We start from the raw sequence: 18,019 nt of genomic DNA on the forward strand, positions 1-18,019 counted from the left end.
TTTTTGACCAGAATTTTTCTTTAAAAAAATTTGTTTTGTGCTTTCTTGTTTTTAGTGTCCATCTTTATTTGTTATGCCTGGTGAAAATATTTAATAAAAGAATGGATAGAAAAATAAATTTTGATTTTTTTTTCATTCAATATGTTCTCCTTATCCTCCCCTTTTCTGACCTCATTTAACTTTATTGTCCATTTGGGATTTATTCCGTCAAGGAGAAATGGCAGAGTAGAAAGCAGAAATAACCTCAAAGTCACTCTTTAAAATTTCCAAATCTTTTTTTTTTTTTAAAGATTTTATTTATTTATTTGACAGAGAGAGAGGTCACAAGTAGGCAGAGAGGCAGGCAGAGAGAGAGGAGGAAGCAGGCTCCCTGCAGAGCAGAGAGCCCGATGCGGGGCTCGATCCCAGGACCCTGAGATCATGACCTGAGCTGAAGGCAGCGGCTTAATCCACTGAGCCACCCAGGCGCCCCTAAAATTTCCAAATCTTAAAAGCACTAGTCATTATGTTAGTTGTGCCTGAGGCAATATAAAATGAATCAAAACAAGCAAAGAAAAAAAGCAAGCAAAAAACACAGTAAGTGGAGTAATACTTCAAAGGGAAAAGCAGAAGGTTAGTGGAGGAAGAAATTTCTCTTTCTCTCCATATATATATATACATACATATATATATATATATATATACACGTGTGTGTGTGTATATATATATATATATAGTAGTCATAACTTGGAGTTTTCAAATAGTTTCTGCTTCTGTAATTTTAGGATTAAGTTACCTTATGGAACCATTAGATCCATAAGTTGGAGAGTAATTTACATAAAAAATAATAACAAATTCTGAAAATCAGCTCCAAAGCCTGTTTGATCAGATTATAAAGCCTATGAACCTTTCCTGCACATGAGATTGGAAAATGATGAGAAGAGTGGCTCTTGCTACTGAACTCAGATGACCATATAATTTATCAACCAAGCTGAGACTCTTATGAGAGTGAAAAAGGATGCTATGAAAAATCACACCAAAAAGTGGATGTAATGGGACTTTTCCAGCAAACTGAGGTGTCTTTTCACACTTACTTTTAACAAAAGTGAGAAGGAAAGTTAAATTTGGCATATGTAGTGCTCACATTCAATGATAAGACCTCTGTCTTACATGATTTTAGGATGCTTTCTCAACTTAGAAATCAGACTTAGTTAATAGCTTCCTTCTGACATGCGATTTCAAATTATTTCTGGATTTAATTTTTTTTGTGGGAGCAAATAAAATGTAACATGATAAACATGCAGTATTAAAATCTGTCCCCAATAATTTAAGACAGTATCATTCCAAAAACTGGAGAGAATTTGTTTTAGGGAATTTCTTTCAAAGGCAAAACGGATGAAGAAAAACAAGATCCCTAATATACTGTGGCAAATAAGTGAAAATTTAACTGGAGAAGTCAAAGTCCAAGGAACAGTTTTATAGAGAGAATGTGGATTTCCATGTATATTTTGCTTACTGTTTGAACATTTAATCTAATAAAAACTTTATGAAGGTTGTTAAGATCAGGGTACGTAATGTAAATTTTCTTTAAATGGACTGCAGGGCATGGTTGTAATTTTTTCTTTTAAGCGAATTAGTGCAATCTTATGAAGTCTAAATTGACCTTCATAACAATTAGATGTATATGTGTATATGTATATATGTAATACATGTAAGTATATATTATATAGTAAATATAAATAAATAAATATTACTTTATATTTAATCTGCTTAACTCACAAAGTTTTCTTTTAAATAGCTTGTGTCACTTGTAATAACTAATTGTTTTTTTACTGTTTCTATGTACTATAGTTTATTAAATTCAATTTTCTCAAAATATATTCTGCAAAACCATTAGCCCATAAGGTGTTCTGGATATATTCTGTGGTTAAACACATTTGGAAAAACAGCATAGTATATCCCTTTCTTTTTTTTTTCTTTTTCTTTCTTTTTTTTTTTTTTAAATATGACAGACAGAGAGCACTAGTAGGCAAAGAGGCAGGCAGAGAGAGAGAGGAGGAAGCAGGCTCCCCACTTGAGCAGAGAGCCGGATGAGGGACTAGATCCCAGGACCATGGTATCACGACCTGAGCCGAAGGCAGCGGATTAACCCACTGAGCAGCCACCCAGGCGCCAGTATATCCCTTTCTTAAGGATTTACAAAGTACAAACTATCTCATTCATGTAGATTTGCATGAAGAAATTTTTAGTTTGATTAACATAGTTTTTTTTCCCAAACTTATTTTGTCAAAGAACCTTTGTTTCATTTAAATACTTTTAATGTCTTATAGAATTAGTACTTGGCTAAAATACACTGAGTAACATTAATTTTTAGAAGTCCATGTAGTTGAACAGTCAGGCAGTTTTCTATCATCTCTATTTAAGTAATGTTCACATTTTATGGCATTTAAAATGGTAAGGATAGGTAGGTAATGATGTTATAGTGTTTAGGAATGATTTACTAAGTTTATATTAAATCTAGATATGTAATAGTGGGTAAACTGGCTTTCAAGTTTACTCATAGCTATAATATTTCATAATTTGTCTTTTTATTAGTTACTGAATGGAAGGGATTGTTTTAAAGGATCATAGTGTCCTCCAGGAAAATATATTGAGACAGACATTTTCTTGCTGGTTACTTGGCTACTTCACTATTTTAACTGATTTGCCAGTGGGAAAAAAATAAAATTTTATAGTTTATGTATAATTATGTGTAAATTAATGAAGATTAAAATTCCATGTTTGTCCAGACATTAAGCTGGCCTAAAATATATATACTTAGAACAATTTAGAGATATATCTTGGTGTAGAAATACATTTATTCTTTCTACTGCAAAACCAATAAAAGTATTTTGGGAACCACAAATAGCACTAATAAGAATTTACTTTGAAATCTGCAATTTTTTTTCATGAGTCTTCTCTGTTAGATAGAAGAAATATCTGAATAAGACAATTAAAAAAAGTTTTAACATTTGAAAAATTATTTTTGAGAGCATTCAGGAAATTAGGTACTGCACATTTAAAATTATGGAGGTATTTCCACAATCATAAATTATTTAAGTACTTGTGTAGTTGGCTGTATGAGTGAACTGATTTGCTTTTGTAGTTTCAGAGTAATGGAAAATAAGGTAGATATTTGGGTTCTCCTTTTGTGTACTTTCTGTTTTTCAAAATATAACTAATATAGGTGACAGTTTGAAAAATATTTTGACTTTATAAATACCATAGAAGTCAGTATAATTTTTTATGTTTCTGAGAACCTAGGAACACTTACTGAATGTCTAATTTTTCAGTGCTATTTTGATTTTCTAATGAATCATTTAACTGATTACATTTCCTGTTATGACAGTTTTGGTCTTGCTTTCCTTAGTTTGGCTTTTTTAAATTTATAAACTCTATATTGTACTGTTTATGTGGTCCAAAACCTGTCAGGGTGTCCTGCTATTGATGACCTAATTACATAGAAAAGATTCATTTCAATTTTTTTTATAACTAAAGTTTTCTTCATATTCAGGTTAATAAATATTATTGTCCTTTTAAGATTTTTTTTTTATTATTTATTTGACAGAGAGAGAGATCACAAGTAGGCAGAGAGGCAGGCAGAGAGAGAGGAGGAAGCAGGCTCCCTGCGGAGCAGAGAGCCCGATGTGGGGCTCAATCCCAGGACCCTGAGATATGACCTGAGCCGAAGGCAGCGGCTTAATCCACTGAGCCACCCAGGCACCCCTTATTGTCCTTTTATATTCCTCTTAGCTATGTTGTGGATTATTCTATAAGAAAATCTCATTCAAAATGACTTATATATTATACATTCTTTTCATAAAAATACTTCCTTACCTCTTTCATATATAATTACTTTTAAGTTGAAAAAATATCTTTCAAAAGTACAATTCTGCAGCTCTACAAAGCCAATCTCTGTTTCTTTCCAGATCAGATGACTTTTGTATGGAAGTCACATTTTCATTATCTTTTTTTTTTCTATTAATCTCCTACAGAATTCCATTTCAGTCTCATGTTTCTTAAATAGAATGCAAAGGTAGAGTTATATTAGCAATCTGAAGACTTGCACATATACATTATAGATAATATTTAAGAAAGATGAAAAAAATTTCTGGTCTCATAGAATGCTTCACAGGTTTATTAGTGGTCTCATCATGGTAATTCTCCCCCTTGTCTCACAAATATTATGTTTGTTTAACTTTATGTATCCCTAAGAATCTTGTTTTCCATGTAAATACTGTGCACAAAATAATAAAATGTGTGACATTTAAAATATTATTTATGACATGTTTTGTTGCTCAAATGTAAGATATTTGTTTTTTTAAAAGATTTTATATATTTATTCATGACAGAGAGAGAGAGGCAGAGGTGCTTTAGATACTTTCTCTGCCTGAATAACAGATCATAGAGGGAAATCATTTCATGTTATTGGAGGTATTTATTTATTTATTTTTAAAGAATTTATTTATTTATTCGACAGAGAGAGATCACAAGTAGGCAGAAAGGCAGGCAGAGAGAGGAGAAAGCAGGCTCCTCGCTGAGCAGAGAGCCTGGTGCGGAACTCGATCCCAGGACCCTGAGATCATGACCTGAGCCAAAGGCAGAGGCTTAACCCACTGAGCCACCCAGGCACCCCCATGTTATTGGAGGTATTTAGAATTGGAAGCAAAAATACTTGTACACAAATCCTGACTTTTTTACTTATTGCTCATGATTATGTATGATCTTAAGCAAGTTCTGAGCCTCTTTAGCTTATGTTTTCTCATCTGAAATAAAGCTAAAATATGGGGGTGGGAATTTTCAGCATTTAGAGGGCAAATGAATATTTATTTCATACTTTTTATGAATAATATAGGATATAATCATTTGAAATACAAATTAGAATGTTTGCTACATAGCAAAGAATCTTCTCTTTTTAAGATTGTATTTATTTAGAGAGAGAGTGCATGAGTGGAGAAGGGGCAGAGGAAGAGGAAGAGAGAGAATCTCAAGCAGACTCTGAAAGAGCAGAGTCTGATGTGGGGCTTGATCTCGCAACCCCGAGATCATAACCTGAGCAAAGATCAAGAGTCAGATGCTCAACTGACTGAGTCACCTAGGCACCCATAGCAAAGATTCTTAATATGGTAGTTATAAATTCTTTCTTTTATTACCAAAAATCTTTAAATATATCCAAAGTATAAATACAAATTCCTCTTTTAGACTTGAATTCTGCTAAGTTAGTAATTATGAAATTATGCTGTAAGAGAACACTGATAGTCCTTGAATTGAATGCAAATTGAATAACAGAAATCATACTTCAACTTGCATGAAAAGATATTAAAATGTCTCAGTTATTTTTGTGCATATATTAGTGTTTGGTTGTTAGTAATCAATAGCAGTTGAGTAAACAAAGGAATGAGTGGCAAATGCTAACAAGAAAATTGCAGAACATCTAAACATTCTTAATTAAAGCTTTCCCTCTGTTCACATGTAGTTGTTTTAATTTTATATTCCACAAGGATAATAATCATACTTTTGCTAGAAAATTATTCTTAGTTCATTCAGAGGAGATACACACATTTTATATGTTCTGCCCAGCACTTAGAATAGAATAGTACCTGGAAAATAAATATTTAATATATATTCAGTGAATGAATGAATAAATAGCTGAATGTTTTTAAGAAGTACATTCTCCTGATACTTGCCTACTTGTCTAAGTTGCAATGCAGGATGGTAAAGCAACTTAGCAGATGTATTTTAATGACACATTAGGATACCTAACCTTATCTAATAGTCCACTGATGGTAAAGAATCTGAGTTTTATACCACAGGAAGTAGAGCATAGTTTTTAAGAACTTGGGTTTTAATTAATCAACTTAATTAATGTCCAGCCTTGCTTGCCCTTGCTAAAAAAAATGGATATTTCTTATTTTACAGAATTCAAAGATTAAATGAGTTAATTTATTTAAAGTCAGATAAATCAGGTGCTTCTCAGTGGCTCAGTCACCTAAACATCCGACTGGATTTTGGCTCAGGCAGGATCTCAGGGTCACAAGATCGAGCCTCAAGCTGGGCTCTGGGCTTAGCGGGGAGTCTGCCTGAGATTCTCTCTCTCTGCCCTGCCCCCCCACCTCCGCACACTCTTTCTCTCTAAAATAATAAATAGATAAATAAGTCTTTTTTAAAAAGTCTGATAAATCAGTGCTTAGCACATATTAAGCACTGATAATAACAGCCATTATTAACATTGTCACCATGTATTACATGTTATAGGCTTACCTACTTAGCTTTGTGAATTCATTTAGCCTACCAATGATTTTTCTCAACAAAAACATGACAGAGTAAAATAGCAGTTTAAGTTCTGATCAAAAAGTGAAATTATTAGAATATGTAACAATACCCATTTGTCTTTCTTGGTTCAGGCTGCTATAACAAAATACCACAGACTGAGTAGCTTATAAATAACAATTTTTTTTCTCATTGGCCTAGAGGCTGGAAGTCCAAGAGCTAGGTGCCAACATGGTTGGCTGAAGGCCCTCTTCTAAGTGGCAGACTTTCTTGTATCTTCCCGTGGTGGAAAGAGCAAGGGGTCTCTGTGGAATCTCTTTTATAAGAACACAATTACATTCATGAGGGCACCATCCATGCGGCCTAATCACTCCCAAAGACCACTCCTACTAATAGTATCACTTTTGGAGATTAGAATTTTAACTTATAAATTTTGGGAGAGGACATAGACCTTTTGATCATAGCATCATTGGATGGTGGGCTTTAAAACCATAACTTCTGTGATGTATTTGATGCTTGTTCAAGTGGTCTTGTGTCTCAGGTTATATAGTCATTAAGTCCCTTGAAAGTCAGTTGTAACATCCGTAAAGGCACAGCCATTCAGATGCTTTCCTATCTTTATTCTCAATCATATCTCTCCCCTTCTTAGTTCACAATTTTATTACATTTTATTTTTGAATACTTTTAAGTTGCTAAGAAAACTGGGATAAAACAACTAATATTCTCACATATCTAAGATTTTGGATTTTAACTAGGTTACAAAGTGAAAGTGTGGGCACTTGACAATAAATAGCCCTATTCTGCTTGCTATCTCACACAGCATAACACGTGCACTGTGTGTTATATTTCTTATCACCTAAGGTACAAGAGATTATAGGCTCTACTACTAAGAGTGTTCAGTTTTCAGATTGATGATGAATATTGCATTCATGATAAAATAAAAAGGGGAGCTAAGAAATTTTCAGATTAGGACATCAACAAACAGCTGTGTTGTTCAAAATGATTTAGTTTGGAAAGGGTGGGTGATAAGATGGTTTTAAAAGGAGAAGTAGACAAAATATGATGGAATAATGAAGTAGACTCGATATTATTTTAAAGATTTATTAATTTGTTTCAGAGGGAGAGAGAGAACACACATGCATGAGTTGGAGGGAGGGGTAGAGGGAGAGAAACTTCAATCAGATTCTCTGTTGAGCCCAGAGCCCAGTGTAGGGCTTGATCTCACAACTCTGAGATCAAGGCCTGAGCATAAACCAAGAGTCTGACACTTAACTGATAGAACCATGCAAGCACCACACTTTGGGTGTTATTTTAAAGTCAAATAAAATAGTCCTGAAATTCTTTCCCATTATTTCTATGTGAAGAACCCAAATTTCTGATTTGTCTTTATTTCTTTAGTAAAAAGAACAGCTGCTAAAAGATACATGAACCATTTCTATGACTTCTGTTCAGAACAACATGGGATAATTCAACTGCTTAGCATTCAGTTCCTCCCATATAACTGACACCTGAGCTAGACACTGAGGATAAAAGATGAACAAGGTTGCAAAAGACAATTTCAACAGAATAAGAAGACAAGCCTTAGTCTGGAAGGACATATTTGCAAAAGAGACATCTGATAAAAGATCATTATCCAGAATAAACAAAGTAGTCGTAAAATTCAACTATAAGGAAAAAAAATTAAAAATGAACCAGAGACCCTAAATATACATCACATGGAAAAAGATATAAAGATAGTAAATAGTCACATGAAAAGACACTCTACACCTTCTGTAATTAGGGAAATGCAAATTAAACCAACACAACACCACTACATTTCCAGTAGAACAACCAAAATCCAAAACACTGACAACACCAAATGCTGGTGAAGATGTGGAACAACAAGAGCTCGCATTCATGATTACATAAAAACCTGTATTCAGGTGTAAACAGCAGCTTTATTCAGAATTGCCAAAATTTGAAAGCAACCAAGACGTTCTTCAACAAATGAATGGATAAATAATCTGATACAGCTAGACCATGGAATACTATTCAGTACTAAAAGGAAATGAGCTATCAAGCAATGAAAAGACATGGAGAAACCTGAAATGCACATTTCTAAGTGAAAGAAGTCAATATGAACACACTAAATACTATATGATTCCAACAATATAACATTCTAGAAAAGACAAAACTATGGAGAGAGGAGAGATGTCAGTGGTTGCTAGGGGGTGGAAGGTTGGAGGGAGGGATGAATTGGTTGAACCCAGGATTTTTAAAGTGGTGAAACTACTCTGTATAATAAGTATACAGAGTATACCATAGCGACTATAAAATGGTGGATACATTTGCCCAAACCCATAGGAATGTACACTAAGGTAAACTAAGGACTTTGGGTGATAATGATGTATCATTGTAGGTTCATCAAACAATTGTACACTCTGGTGAGGGATATTGATAATGAGCAAGGCTATGCATGAGTAGGAGTAGGGAGTATACAGGAAATCTTTGTACTTTTTGTTCAATTTTGCCATGAACCTAAAACTGCTATAAAAAATAAAATCCATTAATAAAAATTGACCAAAAAAGGGATGAACAAGTTATACTTTCCAACTTTGGGAAGCTTCTCATTAATAGTATGAAGAGAACTGGTCTTGGAACAAGGTCTAGTGTTAGTTTTACATTTACCACTAAAGACTTACAGGTTGTAGAAAATTATTTAATGTCTCTGAAAAACTTACAGAATAATCTGATTGATTTTCATTATCATTCATCAATATCATCATCATCTTCTTCATCATCTAGTTATCAACTAGATGTTAGTTATCAACACCTTATTTAGTCCCTCCCTCATTTTTTCCTAATTGCATAATTTCAATTGCACGATTTTACTGCCTCCTACATTTAAATTCATTTTACACACTACTGCCAGAGGATTTATGTCATTTTTCTGTTAAAAATCCTTTAATAGTACCTTGTATCTTCAGGACAAATCCAATTTTCTCAACATATTCTTAAAGGTCTTTTAGGATCTGGCCACTGCATTCTAATCTTTCCATCATTTTATGCTCTGTGCTCTAAGCATCCTAATTTTCTTTCTTACAGATCCTTGAACATGCCATGCTCTTTCACATGCCTGGATGTGGGCACATGTGTATTCCTTTGCCTGAAATGTCCCACTTTTCTTTTTCTTCAAACCCTTCCTTACTAAGAAATACCCCAAAGGAGATTTGGAAATCTTTGATCCTGATGATCTTAATTGTTTGTCCTTCTTTTGCCTCCAGGCAGAGAATTTATTGCACTGTATTTCCAAAATTCATTCTGTACTAATTCAGTTACCCACATTTTCATCATCTACACCCAAACAGCTGATTATGACTGAGAAAAATCACACACTCAAGTCTAAATGTTTTGATTTATGATCAGTAGGCTCAGATGGGCCCTCAGCATAACCCAGAAGTCCACAAGTCCAATTATATTTCTCTACAAAAGCCATTTTTCATTATGGTGATAATTATTAATTATATTTTTTCTTCTCTCCCAACTTCTTTAAAACTCTTGTATTCCTCTCACTTACCACATACTTCACTGAGACCATACAACCCTGAGATAGAATCCTACGTCAAAATCTAGTTTTCTACTGAGACTTGAAACAAGCTTTCTGGTCTTGTTCTCGAGAACTTTATTCCTTCTCTATACTCTTTTTGTTTTCTTATCTTGCTTTCCCACCAAGCTGAACTCCTAGAGTATAGAGGCAATTTCTTTTGCCTTTGTTTCCTGGCAAATATTAATTGAATATGTACTGTATGATAAAGTTATGGTAGGTTCTGAAAATATAATTCTCAATTTCAAGGATTATTAAGGGAGGAAATGTAGACATTTAAATAATAAATAAATTAAAGTGTGATATGGTCTAGGTAAAGGGCCGGGTCAGGAAAATCTTGCTCTTAAATTGACATTTAAGTGAAATCTAAGAAATGTTCTGTACTTACCCAAGAGAAGAGGAGAAATTATGTGTTCCCATAAAAAAGGTACAGTATATACAAATGTCCAGAGGCCATAGGTGTATTCACTATTCAAGAAACTGAAAGAAATCAACATATTATATGTTTCAGGAGGGATTGAATTAGGGGATTAAGATAATGAAGTTCCCAGGGGCTAGTTAGGGAATTTAGATTTTTATCTAAGATCAATGAGAACCCATTTAAGGATTTGAAGCATGAGCTAACATGCTCAGAATTTATTTTTGAAAAATAACTTTTATCATAGGAGCTGACTTACTTACATCAGAACAAAAGTGAATTTGGATCAATCAGATAACAGTTTCAATTATGTAGGCTAAAGATAATGACCTATCGGTGATGGAATTGAGAATCTTCAGTATACAGAGGGGAACTGAAGCCTTAATAACGGAGAAGATTTTCTAAGAAAAGGACAAAAAATGGTGAGAAATTGAGGACAATTCCTTATGGGAGAGTCAAAGAAGGGAAATCTGGAAAGTAAGCTGAGAAGGGGCAAATAGAAATAGAGTGTCCTATCAAGCGAGTAGATGTTGCTGAAACCTAGACAACATGTTTCAAGAATAAGAGATTAATTAACAGGGTCACATGGCTTAAAAAGAATTTATAAGATACCAAAAGGAGTGGATACATAGAGAGGTGGTCAAGAGACTAAGTTCTGGAACACCCCACCATTTAAAGTTCAAGAAAATGAGGGGAACCAGCACCTTTTAGGAATATCAAGTCATTGAACACTGAATATATGTTGAGTTGTACCTGTGGATGTTTATGAAGGAATGGAAGACAGAATATTCAAAAACATCAAGGTTTTCTGAGGATAAATGAGTTGTTAGAGGTATAAATTACTCATGATTCCTCTAGGTTTTTGCAAACTTGGTATTACTTGCAAATTGGAATTAGTTCATTCATGAGGAAAGTGCCCAATTTTCTAAGAAATAACTTGTTAGATAATATGTATTAAAAGCCTTTTTATTTTAAAAGGGACTAAATTACACTTTACATAAATGAAGATTTTTTTAAATTAAGGAGAATCTGTGGATTCTGAAAGCAAATGGGCCACTTCGAAATTTATACAACGTTTGAATAATGCCATTTGGTTTGGTATAAAGAATATGCAAATCTGTTTTCGCCTTACTCAAAAAATGGAGTGAAAATTATCAGGTAAGGAAGCTTGAATAACATGGTCATGATATGAGTGCTAATGAACAAATACACCTAAGAGATGACTCTTAGAAATAACTAATTTATATTAAAATTCCCTCTATACATAGTAGGGCTAGCTAAATAAATTCAGTGTCAGTGTTACTAAAAATCACTTAATGGGTATAGCATTTTTTCAACTAAAAGCTTCATATGAGTTTGGTGAATACAGTGGAGAATTAGGATATTTTTTTGCATGCTGACTTAATGTTATGCCTATGTAGTCAGGTTTAGTAGAAAATGCTACTAACTCATACATCTACAGTTTATGTGTAATTAGGGCAATACCAACCAGATGTCCCACAAATTCTTGAGCCAAGCAAATAACATGACAGAAAGCTGAGTTAAAAAAAAATAGAAAAACATCAGAGGGGCCCTTGAGGAAGATGCTCCAGTTTCATAAGCACTAACATTTCAACATGAACATTTCTAAAATGTATATTTCCAAGGCCATTTGGAGTCAATACAAATTCTCTGAAAATGTGGTAGGTTTCAAAACCTCATTCAAAGGGGAGAAAAGACATTTTGCCAATTACATCACATTTTTACTAGTTTTGCACAGTTTTAATTTAGGCCAGCCTAACACAACACCATGCTAATCCCATACACCCACTATATTAAAATCACTTAATAAAATAATTGCTTCTAAAATATATTAATATAAACATCCAATATAGCAAACAGCTGAATGCCATATTTCTTCTTTCCTTCTGCAGTAAGGGTTGCTTTACCACAAACATCTTGGAAAAACACGGGTTCTCCCATCTGCTACAAATTAATGTGAATCAGATCCTAGCAGTCATATTGTCTTTTGTCTATTCTGGGTGCATTAAACATACAATCCGAAGTGAAGGTAAATAAGATGCCCTGCCATTCTCTGTATGCTAAGGAGCTCGGTCTGTTAAATAGACTGCAGTGCACCCTGGGAAATGTTGGATCTGTGCCTGCAGTTCTATTTGTTCAAGTAGCTCATCTTGAAAGCCTGCCCAACCTCAGCTGTAGACTTGGAAGATACAAAGCAAGCAATTTGGATTTTCCAAATCATCAGTCCTTGCACAGGCAGGAAGGAGTCCAGTAATGGCAAAGATTCCTCTAATTCTTAAGTAACCAACCCCCATGGGACCAGGATCATTTGAAGAAACTTGGACTCTTTTGTAAGCCAATTTGAATGTGTGTGTGTGTGTGTGTGTGTGTGTGTGTGTGTGTGTGTGTGTCTATGTGTGTGTTGTCATCTCCATAAGGTGACTGAAAAATGCTTGGTATCATTTCCCAACATCTGTGCCTATTGCTGCCTTTCCAACACAAACTTCCAGATTGTGTGTCACAGCTGTGGTAAAGATTGCAGTTGGCATAACAAGCAATCTCCCCTTCGTGTATGCTATGAAAAGCTTCCAGTACTGGTGCTGAGTTCAAAGCCTTGCCCAAAGTAAATCTTCACAGGCAATGCCATTATGTCTTCAGAAAGTGTTTGACAACCATCACCAATCTGGTCAGTCCTATATGGAGGTGTGGCTACATCTGAAATAAAAGCAGTCACAAATAAATGATGTCATTGCTTTGAAGACTGATGCAAACTAAGAGGGTATGGTGGGATTTATGTCTATGTTTGAGAACAGTAACAGAGATTTCTTCGGTACAATCATTCCATACCAAAATATTTGAATAGGAAATTTTCCCCAACTTTATGGTAGGGTTCTTGCGGTGTCCTTTATTTCTAAGATTTCATAAATGTAATTTGAGTCTGCATTAATAAGAAAAAATAAATTTGTCCTACTCTGTGTTAAAGAGTATCATCAAAGGTAAGTTAAATTGTTTTTAAAAAATAGATAATTGAATAGGCATCTTAGAGATTTCAAGAAAATATTTTTAAAAGTTGGGAAATTTTTCTTCTGTATGTATTTTGTGCCCAAATAATTATTCAGGGTAAATCCAGAGTCTATAGATTAAAACAAACAAACAAAAAACAAACAAACAAAAACCACAATAGCATTGAGACTTACAATAATTTGGCCAGCACACAAAAACAGTTAAAAGAATCAGCTATTTACACTAATTGTACACCTGATTCTAAAATAAACTTACAAATTAAAACCTAGAGTAATGACTAGAAAGTTAAGTCATTGCTGTGAAAAAGTACAATATACCTGTCATGATGGTTTTCTTACTCTAATTTTTATAGATGAGCTTATTAATAACCAGGACTCTCAGTTCAATTACTTTCCGGAGATCTCCATGCCTCTTCTTTTTTTTTTTTAAAGATTTTATTTATTTATTTATTTGACAGACAGAGATCACAAGTAGGCAGAGAGGCAGGCAGAGAGAGAGGGGGAAGCAGGCTCCCCACTAAGCAGAGAGCCTGATGTGGCACTCGATCCCTGGACCTGAGATCATGACCCAAGCTGAAGGCAGAGGCTTTAACCCACTGAGCCACCCAGGTGCCCCCAAAGTTCTCCACGCTTTTTATACAGTGATGGATATCAGTGGCTAAATTACTGCTTCCTAGAACCATTTGCCCAATCTTGTATTTTCTCTTTCTCTCTATTCTGTTATTTTTGCTCTTACTGTACTTAAGATTTTTGCATTTGGATATGACAAATAGGAAAATTGCTAGATACACTGAAGAAATATTTTTCAATTGGGCTACAAGCCAATTCCAAATATGTGCTCTGACTCTCAGTACAAATTATTTTCTTATATACTAGGAGAGTTTTAAGAAAAATTAAGCATATATCTGGCCCTCAAGCAGTTTAAAATCTAGATGTAGTGGAAAATGAGCATATAAGTTATTTATGCAGCAAAATGCGTATGAAAAGTTCAGAATTTTGAGGGTGGCCAATTTGTTTTTGAAAGATTATAGAATTTATAGTCATAATTACCATGTCCAAATCATATTCTATGGCTATCAGCTACGTAATTGTGGGAAAGCTTGTGGGCCTTTATCATCTTTCTATATGGAATAGTCCTCCTCTTGTTTTGTATAAATGTTCTTCTGTGATTTATGGTGAAGGCTTGCAATTTTAGAAAACTAAAGTCCCTAGTCACTAGGATGGTGCATGACCTAGTCTGGGGCAAACAAAATAATTCCCTAATTTTTTTTTTCTAAATCTGATGGATAGGATTCTTTTTTAATAGGAAGGACACCATAAGGATTAGAATCACAGCTACTAAAAAATCTCAATTGCAAACATACAGGGATAGCTAGCATGAACAAAATAAGCCAGGGTTTTAAATGGAGAAGAAACAAACACACAAACAAACAAAAAAAAGGATTCTCACAGGGTTTGGTCACTAGTTACAATTATTTTAACCTATTTTTTTGCAGTCTTTCACAAATTTTAGTAATGTGAAGAAATTAAGGGGTTTTGGTGGTGGTGTTGGTGGTGATGGTGGTTTTTGTTTTTCTTGGCCAGGTTTGTTTTCTTTCTTTTCCCCAAATTTTTATTTTAATTCTAGTTAACATATAGTGTAATATTGATTTCAGAAGTAGAATTTAGTGATTTGTCACTTACTTAAAACACCCAGTGCTCAACACAACAAGTTCCCTCCTTAATGCCTATCACCCATTTAGCCCATCCCCCACCCACCTCCCTACATCAACCCTCAGTTTGTTCTCTATAGTTGAGTCTTATAGTATGCTTCCGTCTCTTCCTTTTTTTTCCATTTCTCTACATTCATCTGTTTTGTTTCTTAAATTCCACATATGAGTGAAATCATATGGTACTTGTCTTTCTCTGACTTATTTCACTTAGCGTAATACACTCTGAGTAATATTCCATTTTTTATATATATATATATATATATGTATATATCACCTCTTCTTTTATATATATACCACCTCTTCTTTATCCACTCATCAGCTGATGGGCATTTGGGCTGCTTCCATAATTGGTTATTATCGATAGTGTTGCTATAAACATCAGGGTGCATGTGACATTTTGAATAAGTATTTTTGTATCATTTGGTAAATACCTAGTGCAATTCTACATTATAGGGTAGTTCTATTTCTTATTCTTTCAGGAAGCTTCATACCTTTTTCCAGATTGGCTGTACACACTTACATTCCCACCAACAGTATAAGAGGGTTCCCTTTTCTTCACACCCTTGCCAACATCTGTTTTTCCTGTGTTGTTAATTTTAGCCATTCTGACAGGAGTGAGGTAGTATCTCATCATGGTTTGATTTGGATTTCTCCGATGATGAGTGATGCTGAGCATCTTTTCCTGTGTCTGTTAGCCATCTCTATGTCTTCTTTGGAAAAATATCTATTTATATCTTCTGCCCATTTCTTAATTGGATTATTTGGTTTTTTGGGTATTGAGTTTGATAAGTTCTTTATAGATTTTGAAAAATAACCCTTTATCAGGTATGCCATTGGCAAATATATTTTCCCATCTGGGGGCTGCATTTTAGACTTGTTGATTGTTTTCTGTGCTGTGCATAAGATTTCTATTTTGATGAAGTCCCAATAGTTCATTTTTGCTTTTGTTTCCCTTGCCTCCAGAGACATGTCTAGCAAGAAGTTCTTGTGGCCAAGGTCAAAAAGGTTGCTGTCTGTGTTCTCCTCTAGGATTCTGATGGATTCCTGTCTCAGTTTAGGCCTTTCATCCATTTTGAATTTATTTGTGTGTATGGTATAAGAAAGTGGTCCAGTTTCATTCCTCTGCATGTTGCTGTCCAGTTTTCCCAACACCATTTATTGAAGAGACTGTCTTTTTTCCACTGGACATTCTTTCTTGCTTTGACAAAAATTAGTTGACCATGTAGTTGTAAGTCCATGTCTGGCCTTTCTATTTTGTTCCATTGATCTATGTGCTCATTTTTGTGCCTGTACCATACTATCTTGATGACTACAGCTTTATAAAATAGTTTGGAATCTGGAATCGTGATGTCTCCTGCTTTGTTTTTCTGTTTAAAGATTGCTTTGGCTGTTCTAGTCAGGCTTGTTTGGATTATGCTTCTAGCAGTTTTACCCAAAGAACTTTGGCTGATAACTGTGACTGAAAGTGACTTATAACTCCTGGTTATGTTAGGTTCTGTTTTTTTTTTTTTCTGTTAGTCATTACTTGAATAACACATATACACACGCACACATTTTTTTAACTTAAAAAATATACCCAGGGAAAAAAGAATGAATAACTCCCAGATAACTGTGTGAAACAGAATCAAATTCAATAGTATAAAGAGAATTCAAGTATTCAGAATTTAAGTATTAAAATGTAGAAGATAAAGAGGAAATACAGGGGGAAACAAAAGTCAGAAATTATATATCAAAATGATATTAGTAAGACCAAAGATAAGTATTTTAATATAAATGTAAATGAGTAAAAAAAAATTTTTCAATAAAAATTTTAGGAAAAATACTGGAATCCCACTACTGTATTCTATTTGTAACAAAGTAGAGGATGATTTAAATACACACACACACATACACATATGTATATGTCCTTATAAAGATTTTATTTATTTATTTGAGAGAGAGATAGAGAGACAGAGAGACAGAGATAACAAAAGAGAGCTCAGGAGCAGAGAGGAAAGGGAGAAGCCTCCCTGAGCAGGAAACCCAAAGCAAAGCTTGATCCCAGGACCCCAGGATCATGACCTGAGCCAAAGGCAGATGCTTAACCATCTGAGCCAGCCAGACACCCATACTTGTATTTATCACCCATTGATATGTAATTTCTACTAAATGGACTCAGAAATATAAGATTTAGTTGTCAATTGCATTGTGGGTGTGCTGACCCCTGCAATTTCCCCAAATGTGGGAAACCCAACTGCATAATTTGTGGTAGTGGGGGACTGCATACATGCTCCCCTGTGTTTAAAAAAAAAAAAGGAAAAAAAATTTCCAAAGAAAATTCTTATATTGGCTCTAAAAAGTGGAAAATATACCATTACCATGTAGGAAAACACAATTTCTGCAAGAAAAGACGGGATTGAGGAAAAATCTCAGTTAAGTCTTGTGTAAAAATATGCACAAATTCCTATAGTATAAACTTGCTAGAACTTTCAGAGTAGCGAGCAAAACTTTTTGTGCAGAGTAATTGAAGGACATTTGAAAATGTTCAAAAATTCACAAAATACACTAACACATAATAATCTTGAAAAATTTGTTAAATTTATAGCCCAGTAAACTAAGAATGGAATCATAATAAAGAAACCAAGGACAAGGAACACAATAGAGTCTTAGTAGAGTAGTACCAGCTCCCAGCAATTTCTCTTTCTCTGCAATGGCCCTAAGGCATAGACAGGAAGTTCTGAGATTCTTTTCTGTGTACTACAATTGATTGGCCATGTGATGGTCACCTGACTCAAGTTAGAAAATAGAAATAAAAAATATAAAGAAAATATAATGTTTGAACTGGAACTATCAAAAGCAATATTCAGGCCCTCTCAAGTAGACAACCCCAAAATATGTCCATATTGTTGATGGCATTGGGCTATCCTCTTTGAGGAATCTAGTCTATGGTATGAAAAAAAAAAAAAAAAAGAAGAAGAAGAAGAAATAAAAAAAGAGAGAGTTCCCAATGTCCTCT

The 18,019-nt window shown here is 34.2% G+C and overlaps 1 non-coding gene across 1 annotated transcript; it reads left to right on the plus strand.

Moving 5' to 3' along the window:
• The first annotated feature begins 17,131 nt into the window (after positions 1-17,131).
• On the plus strand, positions 17,132-17,302 carry LOC123937629. Its single transcript, XR_006817507.1, has one exon. It is a non-coding gene; the product is annotated as a U1 spliceosomal RNA (small nuclear RNA).
• The last annotated feature ends 717 nt before the right edge of the window (positions 17,303-18,019 follow it).

This window comes from Meles meles, chromosome 2 (assembly GCF_922984935.1).
Source record: "Meles meles chromosome 2, mMelMel3.1 paternal haplotype, whole genome shotgun sequence".
Taxonomy (NCBI): domain Eukaryota; kingdom Metazoa; phylum Chordata; class Mammalia; order Carnivora; family Mustelidae; genus Meles; species Meles meles.